Consider the following 22610-nt stretch of genomic DNA (forward strand, 5'->3'; position numbering starts at 1 on the left):
ACTGAACAGGCTCATGTTTTCAGAAACATCAATGGCATGTGGTTTCATGGACCAAAATTTCCAGAAACTGAAGGTGATGGAAACACACTGGCAATAGTGGGTGCTGTGCCTTTACACTGTTATTCACCCTGGTGCCACTGAGCTGCTGTGATCAGGGAGTGGGGTAACTATTACCAGCAGAGCACCTGGGCATGTGTTTTCAAGGATATAACTCCACTCTGCCAGCAACACATTGAGCAGATCCCAGCCCCCCCAGCTGCACCAAACTAACCAGGTTCATTACAACTGGAACCCAGCCTGACAAAAATCCCATCAGCCTTTTCCCAAATGTTCTCTAACACTGGGACACCGAGAAAAATCCCTGACAGGATGGTCTGACACTTGCCATGCTGCCCTGCCGTAGTGCTTCATCTCCCTGCTTGCAAAAACTGTAACGAGCAATGTTAGGCAACAAGGGTGAAGAGACGTGCATAATAACAGCTAGCTCCTGAATGAATAACGTCTGGGCAGTTTTGGTGCACCGCACAGCCTGCTGGCGTTCATACTTAGTAGTTAGTTTGTCTGTGTATTTAATAGTGATATTCATCTGACTGTGAGTGGATGCCAAAAAAACACAACAGGACTCTTGACATTTTTTTTTATTTATTTTTTTTTCTTATGGTAATTGGCAAACCCTTATCGGCATCTCGCTCTGTGAGAACTGCAGTGAGATTAATTAGCAGCTGTTTTCTCATTCAGAAACTCAGACTGGTAATTAGTTCAAAACCAGAATAGCTTTCCCTTCCAAGCAAACCACACGGTATAATATTAATTAATTAAAATAATTAATTGTGCTTAGAGGGAAGTAGGGGGGGAACAGAACAAGTCACCTATTTGCCAACTTAAAAAAACTCCCCTGTAAAGAGACTTAAAATAACAAGTGCAAGAACAGTGATAGTGAAAAGAGCTCCACATTCCTGAAAACACAAGAGCAGCATCAAGGCAGTCTGAGAGGGTGGGCCGCCAGCCTTTCCCACACAGCCCTGTCCCTGCCTCTGCTTGTCCTGCACCCTCCTCCTCACTCTGAGCTCACCAAGGTCTCTATTCACTGCATCTTCTGCTGTTGCTCTGGTGAAGCTCTGCATTTATAAGCGTAACAGCTTGCAATCCAATGATCGAAAGAGAAGGAGGAGAAAAAAAACAAAACACACACACACAAAAAAGAATGCTCTCAATTAAAATGGGGTGACTGCTTATTTTCTTGTGCTTGACAGCACCCAGGGACTTGTGGATAAAAATCAAATCCATTTAAAGAAACCTATTTTTCTTACGACCTGTGGCTTTTCATGTACTTTTTTGAAAGAAGGAGACAGACTGCATATTATAGAAGGGGAGGGGGACAGGTCTCCCTCTGCAGCATCCAGTTCTGGCATTAGCCTTTGTAATTCAGTTATTTTAATAGGTCTGCTTCCTTGCCTAACAGGAATGCATACGTAAGGTTACATTCAGTAAAGCATCCAGATGGCTCTGTTACCACAGACTCCTTCAGAACATGCCCTATGATCAGATATTTTAGTTATTATACAGGCTTCTGTCAAATGGAGAGATTTAAACAGAGTTTACTGAATCTAGTCCTTAGTGTTGGGAAGGAAACAAAAGAAACTGTCACCCTCTAGCTGCCACAGAAATTTCTCATGTTATAGCTGATGACACAGAACACACACTTTGCTTCAGGCCAAACTAAGCCTCATACAAGATTAGATGTTAACACATTAAACCTAGCTGGAAAAGAAATGCACTCAGCCACATGCAAAGTTTAACAAAGATAGTGGCCCCCCCACTCGACATACTGACTTGGGGCTTCACTGACAAGGCTCCAAACCACATCTATAGATGGGATAGAACTGACCTGAGGAGCTACAATGTTTGCTGACCATCACTAAGGGTGGTTACTTACTGCAAGTTACTAAATTATAGATGGAGTGGGAGAATTGGGGATGTGCTCTAAATTAACCCTGCCTGATTTTTACAGCTTACCTCTACCTTTCTGTTGGAATGGTTTTGTGACATGATAGAGAAGAAGGGAAGAAGTTTCTAGATTGCACAGTAGTGGCTCGGTAGCCAGATTTTATCTACCTTTAGTTTTTGGAAGGCAAGACAAAATCCTGCTTAATGATTCAGGAAATAAATATTCCGTTTGGAAGAAATTTCAGTATCCGTTCATCATCCATTTTAGTAATTTAAGATTCACATTACAAATAGATACGAATAGAGTCACGGAACCTGTTTGATTCAGAATCAGTCCAATAGAGCAGAGAAGCAAACAGCACATAACCATTACTTCACCCCAGAATCATCCCAGTTCCTGTGGCCATAGGATCTCACAGGTCACTACTTGACCAAATATTGATGATATCTATAGTAGCTTATCGAGATCAGTATTGCCTCTAGGGAAGTGACTCAATAGGCTTCTAACTTGGTCTTTTCAGGCTAATCAAGCAGCATGATCGTGGGACCCGCTTTTAATAGGGACTACATCACAGTTAATTTTGTGCAAACACAACTTATCAGTGAATGGTAAGGGAAAGCAAGTAAGTGCAGCTTTTGAGACCCTTTGAAGCAAGGACCTCTACTGGTACTCTTCTCACTGGCTTTGACTGTGCAACACCAGCCCAGCATACTTCAGGCAACATGCTACTCAACAGAATAGTTCCCATCAGCCCTTTTCAATAATGAGGATGGATGCAAGCATTCCCTCACTCCCACCATGGCTATCAAATCATATCAAATTTGGAACAACTCATCCATAGAGAAAGCAGAACAATCTTTTCTGTGGTGATTCTTGGAGAAAGTGCAATGGGAGAACACCTTCTCTCTGCTGATAATCATCATTTCATGCCTGAACTAACATTCAGATGCAAGCCTTCAACAAACTTCAATGTCTTTTCTACTTCGTTGTAAAATACTTCAAAGTGTTGTTTGTCTTTCACATTAACAGTATACTATGCCAGTTAACTACCCTGGTGGCATTAGCAGATGGCACAGCTTGCAAGGATTCCCAGTGAAACTTCTCACAAGCCTTGAATGGGCACCGAACTTTTTGCAGCTGGAAATGTTTAGTGCTTTGTGATTGCAAATAGCAGCAGTGCCCACAACTCCCTAGCTGCTTGCTTCTTGTGGAGTAACTTCCGTACACTGAGGGGAGGAAAAATCCTTTGAAATGAACCATGAAACATTAATTTCTAGCGTTCCTGAGAAGACATCTTAACAGAAAAATTCTGAGAAAAAGACATTTTCCCAACCAGGCAATACTGCATTTGAGTAGCAGCAATGTATAACGTTTTTCCTCAACATTTCTGGGTACTGATGGCAGAAAAGGTTGGTATATTTCAGTTCCTATTCAGGACAAGATCCTGTTTATTGTTATTAGAGACACAGTCGCTTCTTAAAAGCTTTAGTACCAATGGCCTTATGTCCATGTTAAGCAAGAACTGAATGACTGAAAAATATAACTAGGTAAGGATTTTATACATGTGAATGTTTTAAGCTTCAAGGCAGGCTTGTCTGAAGCACTAAGGTCAAAGCATGGGCAAGTCAGACACTTTTTTATATTTATTTTCATAGAAGAAAAAAAAGAAGTGTAAAACATGTAAAAACTGAAGTAACAAATAGCCTGAGGCATACAACAAGATGTCAGTGCACAGTATTTGAGCCGCTAAGATTCTGATAAGAGTATCAGGGTATGCCAGTCACTTTTCTGTAAAGCAGTAACTGATGTTAAAGAGTCATCTCAACCACCTCTGTTCAGATTTACGAAGGGTACTGAGAGGTTATCATATCCTTTGTATGTGATCCATTTAAAGTAATAAATTACTTTTGAGCTTTTTGCCTAGCAAACAATAGTGCAATAGCCCTTACCTTTTCAGTAACTTCAAACTGCTAGTTGTTTCACTTTATTTTCCAGTGGGATTTCAAAAAGGTCATGATAACCTTGTGGTCAGCATGGTTGTTTTGTGTTATCAGCAGCGTATTCTGACTTCCAAGTGACTGGTTATCGAGTGGCTGCTATTTCTTATACTAACTGAATACATCCATTTTTCTTGCTTTCAATACAGAGATCAACAAGCATAAATTAACGAACAGCACTGTAATTGTGACCAGCCCCTAAACCTTCTGGCTGTCAACCTGAAAGCACAATGTTGCAAGAATTCCAGACCAAGGAAAAAAGTAGAAGCTCCTTTGCAACAGATTAGCAGTTATCTGAAAAAAATCCTGCATAAGTGATATGCAGCATTCCATCCACCTTCTCAGTTGAGATGGGGTCACCAGAGTACTTAATTGCTGACCTGAACTGCAAACTACTCAAACAGGTAAACTGACAGTATTAAACAGAGGGTTTTGCGGAGCTGCCAAAACAAATTCTCATGTAAAAATTTGGACTTCTCTATCTGCAAGGATAGGATTCATAGACTTGATAGATAAATGGTTACATGAAGTTGAGGCACTGGACTACGGGAGCAGAACTTCAGAAAGTCCCTTCCAGGCACATTCTAAGAGCCCTGCAGGTAATGCGGGGGGTGGAAAGGCTAATCAGTCAGTCTTACAACTACCTGACAGGATGGGGTGAGCCAGAATAGACATAACTCCATTTACGTCAAGATGATAGCTTCATTGCCCAATGGCAATGGGCTCGATGTAACGCAATGACTTCTTACATCCAAGTGAGTGCAAAGAAGGGGCAATCATTTTTACCAGCAAGAACTCATTGATTTGTAGGACTATCAGAGTACTTTATACATTTCTGCATGAAAATAAAATGCATTCTGGCTAGGACGCTGAACAGGTGCGACAGCTGTGAACAAAAAGTCAGTTCTGCTAACATTGCTGAGCCGTCTGACAGTGACGAATATTTATAAGAATGACACTGACTGTAAAGTGTTACTGTTTTCCTTGTAATTATTAAAACCTGTTTGGTTATGTTAGGTTCAGATTGAAATGTAATATGATGTACTTTTTAATAGAGAATTGCGTGTAATCTCTGCAGTTAGGTTCTTGCTGATCTGCTGGACTCTGAACACCGCGGTGACTCTGCAAGAAGTGTGAATCCCTGCTTTACCTTCTCCTTCTGAATATAAATGGAATTCATATTCAGGTTTCATATGGTTCAGTGCCAACTTGGTGATAGCAAAATGCTTTTCCTACTCAGCTCTAACTTGCAACAATTATTAAGTCCTGAGAGGCAGTATCCTGCAGCATATTGTTTTTAGGATATTTAAGATCACTCCTTTGTGACGAAATAAGACTAGTTAGATATAATTTCATCCTAGTTCTTGGATGAGTCTTCATCCATCTAGGTAATAATACTGTCCTGTACATAGAAGGCTAGACAGAAGGCAAACAGTTCCCAGTACATGAAGCCAGCCCACCAACCCTTGCCCAAGACTGTCAGCAGCAGTCAAGGAAAGAAAACCAACCCCTCTGCATGAACATTCATGGCCAGGTTCATATCTTTTGCCTCAAACTTCAGTCTCTGATAATTCTAGACTTATGAGCTGAGACATTCTTGGAGCTGCTGTAAGCATTTCCCCACATCACAGAGCACAGGGAACTCCACAGCTCCCACTGAAGTCTCCTGGAGTGAATTCAGTGCATTAAGTCACATCTTCACGCACCTCATTGATCAGCAGACTAATTGTATCAACTCTACACATCACATATTGATTTCCTGCACCCTATCCCAACTTCATGAGACATCTAATTTGCTGTTAAAATACAGTCATTAATCAAGGAGAAGCAAACTGCTGGCCTTTCACTCCCATCTGGTACTGTCAGGAGCAAACTGCTACTCTCAGCTTTCATCAGTCACCTTCAGAAACTGGATTTTTCATGTAACTCTTCATGATTTATAATTTCAGGGCTCTAATGATGACTATTAATGTACTAAAAATCTCTTCTGAACAAGGAGACATTACAATAAGTACTCTGAGACAAGCTGAAGCAAATCAGCCTAGAGCACAAGTAAAAGCTTATGTATTACATTTTTAATGCCTACATAAATAAGTTTACTGGACAAAAAGAGGACACATCACAGAAACATAACTAAGTCACTTATGGTTTTCATTACTCATTTCACTGAGGCTATGAGTGAAACTAGAATCAAAGACAGCTCAATAAAATCAGAGCCAAAGAGAATAAGAATACACCTCCTGTTTATATACTGCACTTACAACAGTAGTGGAGCCCAATGTTCCTGAGAAACGGCTTCACTTTTGACTTCGCTTAAGGAAGAATATAACCAGTAGTCAATCATCAGCAGCACCAATCTGTTCAATGAATTCACCTTCCAGCACTAAAATTTGCTAGCAACAGGGAAAAAGACAAGCCATTTTGTGAAGAAAGCAGCTTATCCTTGCCAATTCTAACCAACACTTAAAGAATACTGAAATATTTTAAGAAGTAGTTGCAAAGATGTTCTTTGAGTGAGTGTCTGCCCTCAATCACTGGAGTCCTTTCATTACAAGACCAAACATTCCTTATCCACTCTAGGATAACAGAATATTGCCAGTGACTAAGATTTCATACTTCCAGAGGAACTATGTTGTATCCCAACCAATTGTTGCAGGGATACCAGGCTTCCGGCAGCAGTTTTTCCTTTCTTTTTTGATGCTCAGCTGTTGCTATAGGCAAAAATGGCTGTTCCTGAACTTCGGCACTTTTGTTTTTTTGTGGATCTGAACCATTTACAGTCCAGTAGATGGATAAAGCTCACATCCCAGAAGCCCTGTCCAACACTATTTGGACACATTCAGCAAATAAATTCAGTGAGAGGACTGCAAGCAAAGGTCATTAATTCAAGCTGGCAGGGCTATGGAATTACACTTTGTAGTCAGGTGGCAATAGTGTAAAAAGCATGGCCTCTTACACAGGTGAGCACAGCTTTGTGACTCTACTGCAAGAAATGACACCCTACAATTGCAGGAACAAAATGGTGTTTAAAGAGCAGTGCAATTTTGTATCTGGGCAATAAGAAAGGGAAGAGCAACCAGGCACTACTGAAAGGGCATGGCTACAGAACAAAGGAAGGTGTGAGGACAATTGTGAACCTTAGTCTGGCTATTACACATTGTGTTAAGCCTGAAAACATACAGCCCAGTCCCTGGAGGTGTTCAAGAACTGTAAGGATGTGGTAATGAGGGACATGGTTAATGATCATGGTGAGGATGGGTTGACAGTTGAATTTAATGATCTTATTGGTCCTTTCCAATCTTCAGGATTCTATGACTCTACGAATGGTTATTTACCAGAAGGCCATGAAATGTCTCTGACCATGTGAATTGCCTTGCTCAATAGGGTGGCTGTACTCAGTGTGCTTTGAGAAGGCACCTCATGCCATGCTGTGTCGTTCCATCTGAAGTTTTTGAGAGCAAATGGCATTCGCTTGAAGTCATCATCTTCCCCAAAGATTGCACTTGCAAACTCATGAGAGGTTTTAGCAACAACTGGAAGACAGGCACTCATCAACATAGAAATATACATAGGCAGCTTTCTGTCTTATATTGCTTTGCCCTTATGCCTTTTTATATAAATCATGTGTCATTTCATTTTCAAAGCAATAAGCAGCACTTACTGATGCTTCATATAAATAAAACACAAAGTATCTGTGATTCACAGTGGCTTCCTGAAATGCATATTTTAATCTTATTTAGGAATATTTCCATATATTGGCTTCATAGATTAGAAATTATCTTTTGAACACATCTGGTAGGTATGAAAGCACTTTAACTCCATAAAATAGAGATAAAGAAACAATTTTCGGGGTCATACAGAAACAGAAATCTGAATCTTTAGAAGCCACAATTGGCTACACAATCCTTTTGGTTCTGCTGGGTACATCAGTATATTGTGCTTTACAAAATCCGGAACACTTAGAAAGCTATGCATAATGGATTATTTTTTAGAAGATCTCCTAAAGTCACCAGTAACTACTTTCCACAGATGAAATTCTTCTGTAAACCATGTCCCTGTCTATTAAGATATTATTTAACAAATAATAGCTTTATCACTCCAGACATTGGAACTCTAGCTACAAATGGCAGAAGAAAAGAGAAAACAGCATCCCCTGAAGTTAGTGAGGGATTTGGCAGGGACCATCTAGCCAAACCATATGAATTTAATCTTTTCCTCTCTTAGAATTTGTACCTCATAAACTTGATACAAGCAGGCAGGCAAAATGTAAGCAGTGGTCTTGAGTTACATATTTCCGTTTCAAGTAATAATCTTAAAAAGCTGTCAACAGCTGGTTAGAAAGTTAATGACATGCATGCTATGGTCAACCCTGTATAACATTGTAGGCAGCAATCTTTTCACTGACCCATACTAATCTCTCTTCTGCCCTTAAATTTTAAATGCACAGAAAATGGCAAGGGCGGTTCTAAGATATGCTGCAGAACTGATGAGCAGATCCGGAGCTTTAGTTTTCAGCTGCGCAGCACATTACTCTGGTACTGCATAGAAATTGGCAGCCAACACACGCTGACTGGAGACTGCAGTGGTGCAGAGAGCTGACTCATCATCCTGAAGGTCATGAAAAGTCTGCATTCAAGCCTGCTTTTGGGAGCACTACTAACCAGGGAAAAGAAAAGAGAACTGTACATCAGATCTATTCCAGAAACAATCTTTTCTGTCTACAGTGAAGAACATTTCTTCTTCTACCACCAGAAAATACACTGGACCCAAAAACTAAAATAACCATGAGCAGAGGAGTTGATTTCCCAGTGTAATTGTTTCTGCAATAGTTGCAACAATGTGTTTTTCAACTTTGCTGAGATATGCAGAAAAAGAATCTCTCCTTCACATCCTAGGTTGGAGTAATCGTCAAACAGCCAAAGAAAATCTTATTTGGAAAAAAAGTATGACTTTCTCAATACCTCTGTGTCTCATTACCTCACACTCCAGAGTTCACCAAGCAGCACCATATATCATAATTCATGGGAACAGTTAGAACCATATGTGTTCTTTTGCTATAATGAGCACCCAGTATATGCACAGCATTACAAACAAAACCACTTGCTAGGCTGTTAAGAATGCTAAGCAAATCTGTGCATCAAATGGAAAATGATTGCAACTACTGGGGGGGAGAAAAACACTCACACACACACACACACACACACACACAAAACCCTCATCAGATTACTTTTAACAACTTCTTAAAATAAAGCACAATTGTGCCAATCTTTTATTAAACAACATGGTGTCTAACACAAATCCAAATGAAATCAATAGGAAAATTGCCAATGAGCTCAATGAGGACTGGAAGCATTTCTCTAATTACAAATGCATTCTGCTGAAAACAAGACAGGATACGTCAGCATTATGTTTCTCCTTAATGGAATTTAAGCAAGTAGCCAAGATCCTTGTATTAAAAAAAAAAATAAAAACCTGTAAATGTACTCTACTTCCCTTCTAATAACACCATTTGCTCATGCTTCATTTTAACATTCTTTCAATGTTACTTCCCTGCCCTGCAGCGCTGGGCCATGCCTTTTTTGCCCACATCATCCTGACTACTAGAGAAGGGAAAATTTTCAAGAGTTTCTTCCTCTTCTGTGCAACACTATGTGCAGAAGCTTGCTTGAACTTCTTCACAACTCTCAATTCCACGTGGAAAATGGAACACAAAGTGTTAGGGAAAAGCTCATACGTGCAATATGTGCAGCAAAACGATGCATATAAAAATGATGTCCTAATGGGCTTTAATCACTATGGCAGCTGAAACCAAACACATCACTGCAGTTAAAATCCTCTAGGGGATATTTCTGGTCCTTTGTTACTGCAAATGCAACTTAGTTTATCAGCTGTCTCTGTTAAAAGTCAGAATGTTCTTAAGACAATGTATAGGGGTTTGGCATGTGGGGAATCCATTCCTTCCCTCAAGGAGGTTTTCTTTGATGTGTATTTATTACAGAATTAAAGTTTCTTAGTCTGCATATAATTTCTATCCTTCCTCCCATTTCAGTTAAGAGGAGAATTTCATTGGTGTGGCATTCCATGAATTATGAATGACAGATCAGTCTGTAAGCACTAAGGGCTGCTGAAACAAGCCTGGCACTCCAGACCAGACACTTAATTTCCCATATATAAAATTATTTGTGGTTGAATCAACCTTGAGCTTGCCAATCAATACATTTTCTTGGGAAACAAATGCCAGCTTGCAACCTACTCTTGTCACTTTTGCAGTAATATTTACTAAGTAAAATAATAATTCTAGGTTGTTTGCCAAAATAATGCCCTAAACGTAATTCACCTAATGATGCTATTTGAAAGGACACTGTGTTCTGGTCAAGTTCCTCTTTCACACGTAACCTTATAGATTGATTGCTGTTTCCAGAACAAACTGCAGAATTATAATAGCTGTGTTACAGAAGAAAAATTGCATTTTTGAATGCTTGATTTTACTTTTATGAGCTATGGAAATTTCTAAGTCTTTCAAACATACATTATTACAATCTAGTAATTTACCAGCTGTGGAATATCCCTGAGCCTCTGCAAACTCTGTATAACCTAACAAGTTGCCCTGCTTCTAAGCCCTTAATGAGAACTGAGTTTAAGCTTTTCCCTCGGCAATCATCCAGCTTCCCAGCTCCATGGGAGAACTTGCCCAAAGCTTTTATTTTGCTTTGCATGTAGTCAGTAAGAACAAAAAGAGGGAACGAAAGACAGAAAGAAAATCAAAATAGACAAATAATCAGACCACCATGGAGATAAACAGTGGTATTAATCAGTTTCTGAGTTTGAATTCACCATCATATTCTAGTAGCATAAGCTGTTCTGGTTTGAAAGTGGAAGGCAATTGCTTTGCACCAAGATGGAGACCTTGCTCTGACAAGTGGGAGACTCACTGGAAAGCCTCAGAACACCTTAATCCTCCTATTCTTTACTGGATGTGTGCACCCAGTTCATCACCATGACAGTCTTATACAAATTGCAAATGTAATACGAAATAAATTACTTCAGCATACAACGCAGTCAAGAACCATTACTTAATTACAAATTTTCATGAAGAAGGAAATGAGAAAGCACACCTGCTAGAAATGTGTTTCATCACAATGTAAAATTCTTTTTGCTTGCCTTTCTGTAATAAAAACAAGGCATAAAGTAGTCTCTCCAGTATTTGTCCTTACATTAACCAGTATGTGCTTAAGAACAACCGGCTGAAACATAACACAATGAAAAAACAACAACAGTGCTATCCTGTGATTGGAATATCAAAAGCAAGTCAAAAGGGAAAAAACAATATTTTTAGGTAATACGAACCTACATTATTGTGAAAAATCAGTGTCTTTTAATACCTAAAAGGAAAAAATTGACAACACAATTACACTAATTATCACTGTAAGCTGCAGTATCATAAGCAATACAGGAACAGTGGGGATAGCTCATATCCAGTGGCACAGCACAAAGAAGAAGTACTTTTTATCAGAAGGGCTTGGAAATCAGAAATCAATGAACCAGGAAGCGTGACAGTAAAAGCTGGCCATTTCTATGACAAAAGGGGAAGACTCCAGAGGCCAGTCAGAAATCCAGCTTGGATTTTAGCTTTTGTTTCTTTTTTTTTTCTTTTCTGTCTGTTTACTCTCTACACACAGACTTAAATATATATATATATATATATATATATATATAAAGGTAAAAACAAAACAAAACAAAAAACAACAACAAAACAAACAAAAAAAACCCAACAGGAATAAATCAATAGATTTACTTCTGAAAACAAACAAACAAAAAAAACTTTAATTTTCAAGCAAGCAAAGGCTCACCCTGTGGAGGAAAAGAGGTTAATTAAATATGAGCTCTGTCCTATGTTTTGACCCTTGCAGCCAAGTCCTCCTGCCTTTTTCTAGATCTTCATTGTTATTTAGGAACCTCCACTCAGCCTTTATGCCTCAAAAATAGAAATCTCTGAAAACACTTAATAATTCTACCCACTGGGAATAGTCTCCAATTTTGGTCTGGCTCTTTGTGGAACTGTAAGAAACCTTGAGCACACCGCAACTCATTAAACTTCAAGGTCTATTCTTCCTTTTATGTGCATGCTTAACACCTATTAATGGCCATGAGAGTTATGCGCATACAACAATGAAAGATTAAACTCTTCATTGTTTAATATGTGGAGATCAGCACAGTGCTGCTTTAGGAAAAACCTCAAGGATATTGAAAGTACTACGCAGAGTAAATCTCATTACACACTACTAATAGCATTTGTGGCAGTGTTTGCTTCTTAAATCAACCATAGGTGACCACCTGGTGCCCTGTAACTGGAAGGCTGCTCCCTCAACACATGGTCCGACCAGTCTCTGCCAAGGAGATTAATCTGTAAGCTACTACGATTCTATTCTCCTGACACTTTCTCCCCCACTGAGAACAACATGTGTTTTATTTTCAGTTTGAATATCTGGAACTGAAGTGTAGAGCATTTTAAATTATTTTTAGCTGTAGATACTTAAAACATCATTATTCTGTTGAGGCTAGTAGGGAGAATCATGGGTTCAGATATAGAGATGTTAACATGGGAATGAGCATATCGTGATGCTTTTCAGCACAGTCTCCATGCAGGATGGATTTCTTGATCAGACTCACCTAGTACTTCCCAGAAGTACAGTTGCTGCAAAGCTGATTTTAAATACTCTCAAATACAACGAGAGAAAATAAAAGCATCTGTACAAGAGAAATGAGTACACTGAAAATCATATGAGACATTCATTTAGTTGGTCATCGCTGCCTTTGTCTACAGAGGCTATCCACAATATTCTTAAATTCGTTTGGAGCATTTTTTAAGCTAGGTTAACAATGTACACCAATTAAATCAACGGGGTCATGCTGACTTATATCAGCTAGTGTCCTAGCCCACAACTTAGTTTTCGCACAGATTACAACAGAGAGGACAACAATAATTAAGCAACCATTTGTAGACAACAACTAAGTAATTAAAACAGGTTCTATCATCCAAATTCCACAATGCCATGAAATAAATAAATAAATCATATATATATATATATATATGCATGTATGTATGTATGTATAATGTTGGCAACCTTTGGTCTCTGTTTGAAATTAAGAAATCTAGAAAATTCAAACTTTAGCAAAAGACATTTGCGGTGGGAGCAAAATTAGAATTGATCTGGCTTGCATCCAGTTGCAGTGATTTAGGATACAAGTAGGACGAGCAGCGATTACCAACTTTTTAAACAAATTTCATCTTTTTAATTACTTTTGGCAATTGACACCAACTAGCCACCAGCAATGAACTGCCAAGATGAGACTTCAGAGTTAACTAGAGAAGAGTATGAATTTACAGAACAGAAATCTAGAGATGTCTTGGCAGAACACTATTAAAATAGGTCATCTGTTGATATGGAGATGGAGAAATGAGGACTTCAGTTATGAAGGAAACAATGAAGAAAGAAATGTTCTGTATTTTTATTTTGCATCCTTTGTAGGTGTTTTGTGTATATATGTTCCATCTAGAGATCTCATGGTTCACACTGATAACATACCTAAGTTACAGCTCTTAAACAGTCTTTGGTAAATCCTAGAGACATGAAGGTTCCATTTAAACTAACTGATTTAGGAAAAATACAGATTTTAAGAGTAAGAGACTGTCCACTCTTCTTGTCCTAAAGATAGTCCACTCCTTTTGCTCATCTCTCCAGCAGGCTGCAGGCATTGTCATTTGCACAAACTGCTCCTGGAAACATTCTCCAGCATCCCTCACATCTGAAGAACCTCAACTGTAGCCCTGTAGGTCATATTTTTGAATTATCTTCATGCTGAGTTTCCACAGAAAAAATAATCAGGGAATATGAGAGGCAGGGAAAAAACAAACAAACAAACAAACAAAAAAACAGATCTTGTGAGTTTGATAACAAAAGAAGTTGATATGCAGACAATCCAGAAAACATGAAAAAAAAATCTCAGTTTTCACATGGATGAGAATGAGGGAAAGTAGTAAATTCAGTAGAGAGAGTAATAACAGTTTTATCGAAATTGTCTAAGAATAAGTAAACTAACAATAAAGAAAACCCTTCATTTTTATATATCTGGTCTCAAAAATTCCTGCAGGGCTTCTGCCCCAAAATTCTGCAGAATCTACAGCTGCAAAAAGTGGGAATTTGGCAGGACTCCAAGAGGATATTCAAAGGCTTTATAGGGTGCCCTTGACAGGCACAATTGAAAGGAGATTTACTGCAAGACGTCTTCAAGAAAACCAGCGGAACTATCAAGAGAAAAATTATCTTCCTTATTCAGCTATGATGGTGTAATGCTGTGTACTGCCTAGGAATGTATATCTGGAGTAAAAAAAATCAGTCGTGTCCAAAGGTTCAGTAGCTTTAAGTAAGACAAGTGTTGTACCAATTCAAACTGAATGTGACTTTTATGCCACATCTGCCTTAAGGCCAATAACATGCATTAGGACTGCATAGGTGGCATGAGGCAAGGCAGCATCACCTTTGCACGCAAGGTAGGATTTTACTTTGTTCTCTTAAGAGAATTTTTTAACCTGCTTTTCAGGTTTTTTTCATCTAATACAGAAAATGAGTCTCTTCTGCAATATTCTGCCCACACAGTGACGCAGGATGTGCTCTATAACCCACACTCCTCCTTAACACACAGTCCATGTTTGACTGAAGAAAACCACTCAGTCCTGATTGGTGTCTACTACTCTCATCCTGTGTTTTATAAGTACCTGGAAAAAAAGAACTACCCCATGATGATAAAATAACCTGTTAGGTACAACAGCTTCTCCACACAAGCCAAATAAAATGGGCTAGATACCGTGGATTGCTACTCAACTTGTAATACATCATTCCATTGGAAAAAAATTTGTTCAGTTTTAACTAATATTCCTATACAGCTCTTGGTGAGCAAGGGACAAGTAATCGTTCCTTTAAATTTAAATACAGAGATTATTTATTTTCTTCACATGCCTAAGAAAACGGGAAAGGTAAACAGGTTTACAATTATCCTCACCAGATACTGGGACTGTGCTCATGGGTACGCTTGGTATTTATCCTGGAGCTGCTCATAATAGTGTTGTTACAGGAAAGAACCAGAAGAGAACCTACATTTTGGTCAGCCAGGAGTAGGGACTTTAGAAATAAATGAAGGTCCCTGTCGAGAAGAGCAAGCATCACCCAGACAGAGTGCTTCCCACAATCTCCCCTGTCTTAATACCAATTAGAGGACCCTGAGAGCTGCAGTGATGAGTACAGGGCTCAGCTGTGTGCAGGTATCAGAGAGGTGACTAAATCTGTGTACCCATCATCTCCAGAGAAAGGCTCATGAATAAGAGTTATGCTTTCCAATGCTTTAAGCAAAAATGTAAGAATAAAATAGACTAAGATTTCAAAATAATACCTCTGTCTCCTCTCCCTAAGATCCCTCGCATTCCTCATTCCCCACTCTTCATCAAGATTCCAGCATTTCCAAAAACTTTCCTTTGTTATGTTTTTCCCAAATACCATGAGACAAGTATATCTGCTTTTGTTTCTAATTTAGAAGACAATGAAACAATGGTTACTATCCAGTCAAATTCTAATCTCAGATAGTCTGGTATGAACATCAGACCACGACAATATTTCTGTGTTCGACAGTAAACCAACCATAATTATATTTATAACTAGGGAAATATTTTCTCCCCCATATGCCAAAGAACAAAAAAGAAAAATAGAATCAAAGAATCCCAAGAGAATTGGCACATTTATTTGCAAACTGTCCTTGGCTTGGTTGCTGTAACACAAAATCACAAGTTCTTTGGCACAGCTCTCGCTGTATACAGATTTAATCCATTTGCTGTTAGTGAATATTAAATCTTGATATGCAACTGTAAACACATCTCTGCTGTTCCCTCAGGTCACTGCATGTGGACTTACATTTTATAGCTGTATCACCAAGCCACAGCATGTCGGCTATTATTTTAACATATTTATAAAATGTCCCCTGCCACTCTCCTTTGAATGCAATAAATTGCTTTCATTATTTGCTCAGGGACAGTGAGAATTCAGTTGGCGTTGTAATATTTCATTTAATGCATGAAACACTCAGAAACACTTTATAGCATTCAACAGTCATATCAGACAGTCCTAAAAATCTTAAAGACTCATTTCTATCACCAGAGCATGGGTCATTTTTCAAGCCACAAGTAGGGTATGCAGGCTATTTTTGGGGGAATATTATATACATAAGCATAAAATCAGTTAGGATATGAGAATTAAAGTTTAATGACACTAATACAATTCTGAGCATTCTGTGCAAGATATTTTTTTGCCCATATGGCTTCTCCTGTATATTGACATACATAGGTATGTGACGCTGAAGCATGAAGACGGTGCTTCATTCTCACTTTGCTGAAATACGGGCTATGCCTACAGTAACGTGCCCACATTTTCAATATCCACTCCAAACCTTCCCTGTTTGCAAACGCACCCCTAAGGCCTACAGATCCATCAGAAGAACTGCAGTCATTGAGGCACAGCCAGCAGCCCATGAGGCTCTGGTTCCCCTGGCCTGACCTTTTTTCCATATAGTTTGCAATGTTCAGGATAAAAACTCTCCTGAGGAGTATATGAACCAACACAATGGTTTTTGGTGGCACCATGTCACCTTGGAGATTGTGGGGGAAGCAGAAGGAAGAGAGGATGCGGTGTGTTTTGCTTCTATCTGAAAAAGCCTTTACTTAACAAAGAAATTTTTTAAAAAAAGCAATTTTTAACTTAGCATGGATTTTATTTGAAGGATAAGAATCTTCTTTTTGGCGTGTTTGTTGTTGTTTTTGTGTGTGTGTGTGTGCGTGTGTGGCAGAGATAGAAATTCTCCTTCTGGTTTCTCTTCTGTGCTCCTTCCAGCTCACTTGCTTTATCCTAGACAACCCCCAGGGCCTAGGGCTGGTGGCTCATCCCCCTGTGCTGCATTTACTAGGAGTGAGCGCTATGTTTCACAGCTGCTGTTCTTGGCCAACCATCTTTTTGTTTTCTTTTGTTTCTGCCATTATTTGCATTTCAAACAGAGTCAATAGGAGCAATAAACTATAAAATAAATAGAAGTTTTGCCCAGAAAACAACACCATTTATTAATATGACTTTGCTACTGAGCCACTGAAACGTGGAAAACTTGGTAAAATTGCACAGTCCCTAATTCAGGTGAGATCCAGTCTATCTATATGTCAAAAACTCTAATTTAAAGTGGGAATATTTTCTTCAGCTGATGATAATCTAGTTTCAATAGGCAATTGCCTCTGTTGCTCGGTTTAAATACGTTACAGCAGAATTCCAAAAACAGTGCAATAGAAAAACAGAAGAAGTAGGAACTGATGTTTGATGACTCTTCTTCCCTCAAGTACCTTCACTGTAACAGTTCCTATTTCTTAGGTGGAATTTGCGATTCAGAGTTCGTTACCTATTCCGAGCTTATTCTCACATCCTTTAGGTGATTTCTCACTTCAACTGATACCGACTTGGAGACTTCTTTTGGAGGCTAGTGCCAGATACAATCATATAACTGCAGGCAGCATTGTAAATCAAGATTTCAGAGGAAAGAAAAAAACGAAGAGCCAGAGGGAAGCTGTAACAACCCTATGCAAAATCCATGGAAGTTTTCTTCAACAATGACTGAACACAACCCCAGTTTACACGCTTCAGTTTGATGTGGCAGAATGTGCCGGAGGTGTTCCTGCACATATGAAGGCAGGTAGATCTCCTGTGAGGGGCAGATGGAGGTGCACTTCCTTATTATAACTAACTTCTCACTCCTGCTGCAAATACAGCTTTCAGTCATGCTTCTCATAAAAATATGAATGCAGTTCAATCATGCTCGTTTCCCTCTGCTTCCAAACAGCACTGACCCACTGTACCTCCAAAAGAATAGATATACATAGCTGCCTCCAATATCTGTGAACACTTCTGGCAAAAATACCATATTCCCTAGGAGACGGGGCAGGAGGGGAGCCCTGGGATTGGAAATGGCAGCAGAGCCCGTGGCTATGACATCAGGCCTCTTAAACTGATGGCTGGGACGCTAATAAGAAGTGCACTTTGTTTGTTAATGGACCTCTGGGATCCTCAGTGCACCCTCAGTGTGAATAGGCAGGCATTAGTCCTCCCCCAACTCTTCTCCCCCTCCTCCTTATTCTTTTTATTCCCTCTTCTAGCTAAGCCTAGATAAATCATCTCTGAAAAGCAGTGGCAGAATCTGGGTTACTATTCTGCCTTCCAGCTCAGCATGGGAAATGTTCAAAGGATCTTGCAGGGACTCGTATCACCCCTTCTAGTTATCAGGACACACTCACAGCAGCGGTTACTCATTTAGAAGTAACACCAAGATCCTGTCCATAAAGCATTTCCTGGCATTTTACAGAATAGTTTGCATCTCACAGCACAATTCCCACATACAACTAGTTTGTAGACCACATGCTCCCTGCCTAATATACTTGTCAGATTTGGTGATAATTATAAAAGAAACACCAAAACTATGTTACACAGAATAAGGGCTGATCCCACTGGTCTTCAGACAATAGAACTTTCTCCATTGATTCAGTGGGAGTTGGATAAGAGATAGAATCACTAAAAATAACGGCCTAGGAAATATGTTTTACAAGATAAAAACACTGCCAAAAGTATTTTAACTTGCTAACTAATAATCCCAAGAAACCTCAATGGTGACAGATTTTCAATGAATTAATACATTCACCATGAACCAGAATGAGTTTTCCCATGCCTTCAAGAATAAGTTAATTGTAGATTGATTCTATAATATTGTGAACTCAGCCATAAATTATTCATCCTTTCTCATATAGCTCTACACCCCATCTGCAAGTTATATGGAAATTACCCCCTGGCTCAGATTCCACTTAATATAAATTGGCATAGCAACAGTGAATTCAATTATTCTGTCTTGCACTTAGCAGTAGGCTGAAGAAATTCTACTTTGCAATATCTTTAATAACTGAGAAGATCCTGTGGACAGCATTTTGGTACATGTGTGCAGCAGCAAAACCAGAATAAGCACTCATCTATCAGAAGAGAAAATGCTGTACCAAATAGTATAGAGAAAAATCTCCAGTGCAACACAGAAGGAAAAAAAATGCCCTTTATCATTATTATTATTTTTAATTAAAGGCATTGTTTTTATTCCAATCATTTAGGTCCAAGCATCCCAAGCATCTGCAGAGATGTGTGTCCTTTCTATCATTTCATTCAAGCTTTTCTCAAAGAAATCAGAACAAGGAGACAGATCAGAAGACAAAGATGAAGTGTAAAAGACTCCACACTTCAAAATGCCATTTTCCTTAATCTGTAAAATTAATGTACAATTCAGACAAATCCAGTAGTCTACTGAATGAGTCACCTACATTCAGAAATATGTTCAACCACACAGTAATGCTACTGCAACACTTAAGATGTCCTAAGAATTCCTAAGGACAATCTCTTGCTTTCTTAACATTAATCCTACATTTCAGCTTTTTATTCCACCTTCATACGTTTAAAATATATTTTAAATAAAGATATTTGAGAATCAGCTGTTTTAAATCAACACCTTTTAGCATTCACAGGTTGTTATGTCTTTAAGTTTGTGTGGAAGTCACCACCCAAACTACCACCTTTCTTTGGTCCATTAAGAAATCTCAAGTACAATAAAGTCCATAAGCAACTTCTAATTTAAGTTCTTTTTTGCTGTTGAGGGCAAGTCCTATCATATTAGATACTTGTCCAGTAACAATTTAAGGGCCACAGAAAGTTAGAAAGAAGTTATTTCTCTTTGTTCTCTTATCAGCTAGCATGTCTGATTTTATTCATGCTTGTCTTATGTGATCGCCTGCTGTACAGCACACAGCTTATCAACTGACACAAAGACGAAAGCACAGTAAATATTCTACAAAAGCAGGAGAGGTTTGCTAAATATAAATATAAATAAACTACCGGGCCAGACTTCTACCCTTTTCCCTAAGGGTAGGTACAGTTGTCTTCTCACATCTCTCAAATTGCAGTGCCATCTCAAATGCTACTAGCAATGAGTAATTAGTTTATTTCTCAGGCGCCTTGAGTAACTGAGTGATCTCTAAGGTTTCAATAGAAAAAAAAAAAAAAAAAAAAAAAAAAAAAAGATGGCAATATTGCCTATATAGAGCTATTTTAAAATCAGCCACTTCCGTTTTTGTATTTTATAAATTGTTTGTAATGTTTTTAATATGCTCCATATATTTGTAATATTTTTAATAAGCAATTGCTCCAGGCATGAAAGAGAGCTGGCTTGGCAAAACCCACAAGCATCTCATACACAGTATTAGTCCAATCTGGAGGCATGAAGTCCAGATCAGTACAGTGGCGTCTGGGAGGGGAGATGTCCGTTTCCATTGGAAAAACAAAAGAAGGAAAAATATCATAAATGTATATTAATATTCTTGTTTCCTTATTTGTCATGTTAAAAGGCTCAGTGAAGGCTGCCTGGAAAGTTGAAGCTCCCAGCTTAAGCTTTTTTAAAGAGTTTTGCCTTGCCCTAACAGCCAGGTTCAGGGATGTGTGAGAACACATTGCCTCTTGTGAAAGAGACAACAGAGCCTCCAACTAGTGTACTTTGGGTTACCAGAACACCAAGAATAACCACTCAATGCCACCCCTGCTTGGGCATATGAGAAGGAGCAGAAAGGACCTTAAAATTAGTGAGACAGCAAGACCTCCAAAGTTACTCAGCTCATTCTCTACTTGCAGATCACCAAATCTACACTGATCTCTTCAGCTAAGGTTACAGAATTCTGCAGTTAGCTAATTTCACAAGTTTGGGGCAATGATAATTCAGTAGGAATTAATAAGCAAAAGTGCAAAATGACAGTAGTATGGCTATTAACTTCAAATTATTCACTCAGAAGGCAGTGAGACAGCCAAAATGACACTTATGTTCATGGACTCAGTGGACAAAAACGGAGAAAACATTAAAATTCTATCCTTTGCAGCCTAAGGACCTGATGTAGGCAAGCAGATCTTCTCACAGTTCTTTTATGCTTTTGAACATTATGACTTAAGGCCTAAAACTAAGGCTCATACTTCATCATTTTCCTAGTCTAAGACAGATTTAAGAATTCTTTAAGCATTCTCTTGATACAAGGCATGAATTTCCTGTGCTACTTTCTCATGTTCATTTTGCACCATATTATTACAAGATTATTCTCAAAAATCTTTGGTACCTTTTATAATAATACATCAGATAGTAAGATTTACACATAGTCCACATAGCTGCTCTCCCTGTTTCTGTGAGGAGTATAGAACAAACATATGACACTGTCTGTATCCAAGACAGTCTCTGTGAAGGCATCTAATCTGGCAAGGGAAGTTCACAAAAGCAGATATAACCATAATGTAATTTCCTGACAAAAATCTGTTTTATTGCATTTCCTTCTGAGATGCAGGTATATTTCTACTCAGAAGACATCTGACAGTATAAGATCCTTTGTAGTACACCTATCAAAGCATAACTGCAATTTCCTAACAGGCTTTCCTCTGCAGTTTGTCTACAAATAAGACACTGTCAGCACTTTTTCACAAACTGCTCACCATGACAGTTTTAGAATTTGATTGTTGTAAATTGCATCCCTTAGAAAAATACATCGGCAAAAGAAGATCTACTGTACTGTTCTTAATTGAGTACTGAAAGTTCACAAAAACACTGGATTTCATTACATTTCCAGTGCCAAAATTAGTTTTGTTTCTTCTACAAACAAAGATGAAAACAAATTCTTGTTTAAAATTATCTCCGTCAGCTTAAATTTTCACTTTGAATCTCTAGTTCTGCCCTTGGTGGTCCTCTCTTTTATGAAAATTACATATTTCCTAGGCTGGCAGCCTGAGAGTCCAACTTGATGGGAAACCTGCAAAAGAAGTGGAGCAGAATAAGGAATATATGAGAGAATCCAAAGAAGTGCTGAAAAACGGTAATGCAAAAAGTATTGCTGAATGAAGAAGATCCTTCACTGAAGAGGAGCTGGGCTGGCAGCTGCCAGGAGAAGGACCTGGCAGGCTTTGGAATATAAAGGATTTCCAAAAGCACAAGCATGCCACGGTACCCTGTGGTCCCAGACTCCTTCGTCCAGAACATCTCTACTGCACAGATCCTCAGTGGGGAAATCAACTCTCCTGTATATACTCATCTCTAACCTGCACTATCCTGTGGTCCCCCATAACCATATGAGCCATAAGACCTAGGTGATTATCTGCTGAACTTCCATAGATGCAATAGTCTTTTCTAGCACTAACTTGTCATGCTTGATAACAGAAGAACTATACTGAATTCCTCTGGTATCGATGGCAATTTTCTTTCTTTCTTTCTTTTTTTTCCCTCAAAGAACTTTAGAATGGAAATTGGTTTAAACAAAGCACTAAAGGAAGTCTTGGCTTCTCTTAATACTAAAATCATTTCTCTGAGTGTCTTGTGTCAGCTTTGGCATTTACACTGTTTATGCAAATTATACAAGCACATAAAAATAGCTAGTGATTTATGCAGAGTAAGCATTCCTTTGCAAGATTAGTAGCAGCATGTATGATCTCCCACTTGGGGACTTATTCCCCCTTCCTGCATTGTATTACTTT

At 38.7% G+C, this 22610-nt stretch overlaps 1 protein-coding gene across 1 annotated transcript in view; it reads right to left on the reverse strand.

Moving 5' to 3' along the window:
• Positions 1-22610, reverse strand: part of MAP1B (microtubule associated protein 1B) — a 64438-nt gene that overhangs the window by 19377 nt on the left and 22451 nt on the right. The gene's annotated exons all lie outside the window — the stretch shown is intronic.

Source organism: Excalfactoria chinensis, chromosome Z (assembly GCF_039878825.1).
Source record: "Excalfactoria chinensis isolate bCotChi1 chromosome Z, bCotChi1.hap2, whole genome shotgun sequence".
NCBI classification, from domain to species: Eukaryota; Metazoa; Chordata; class Aves; order Galliformes; family Phasianidae; genus Excalfactoria; species Excalfactoria chinensis.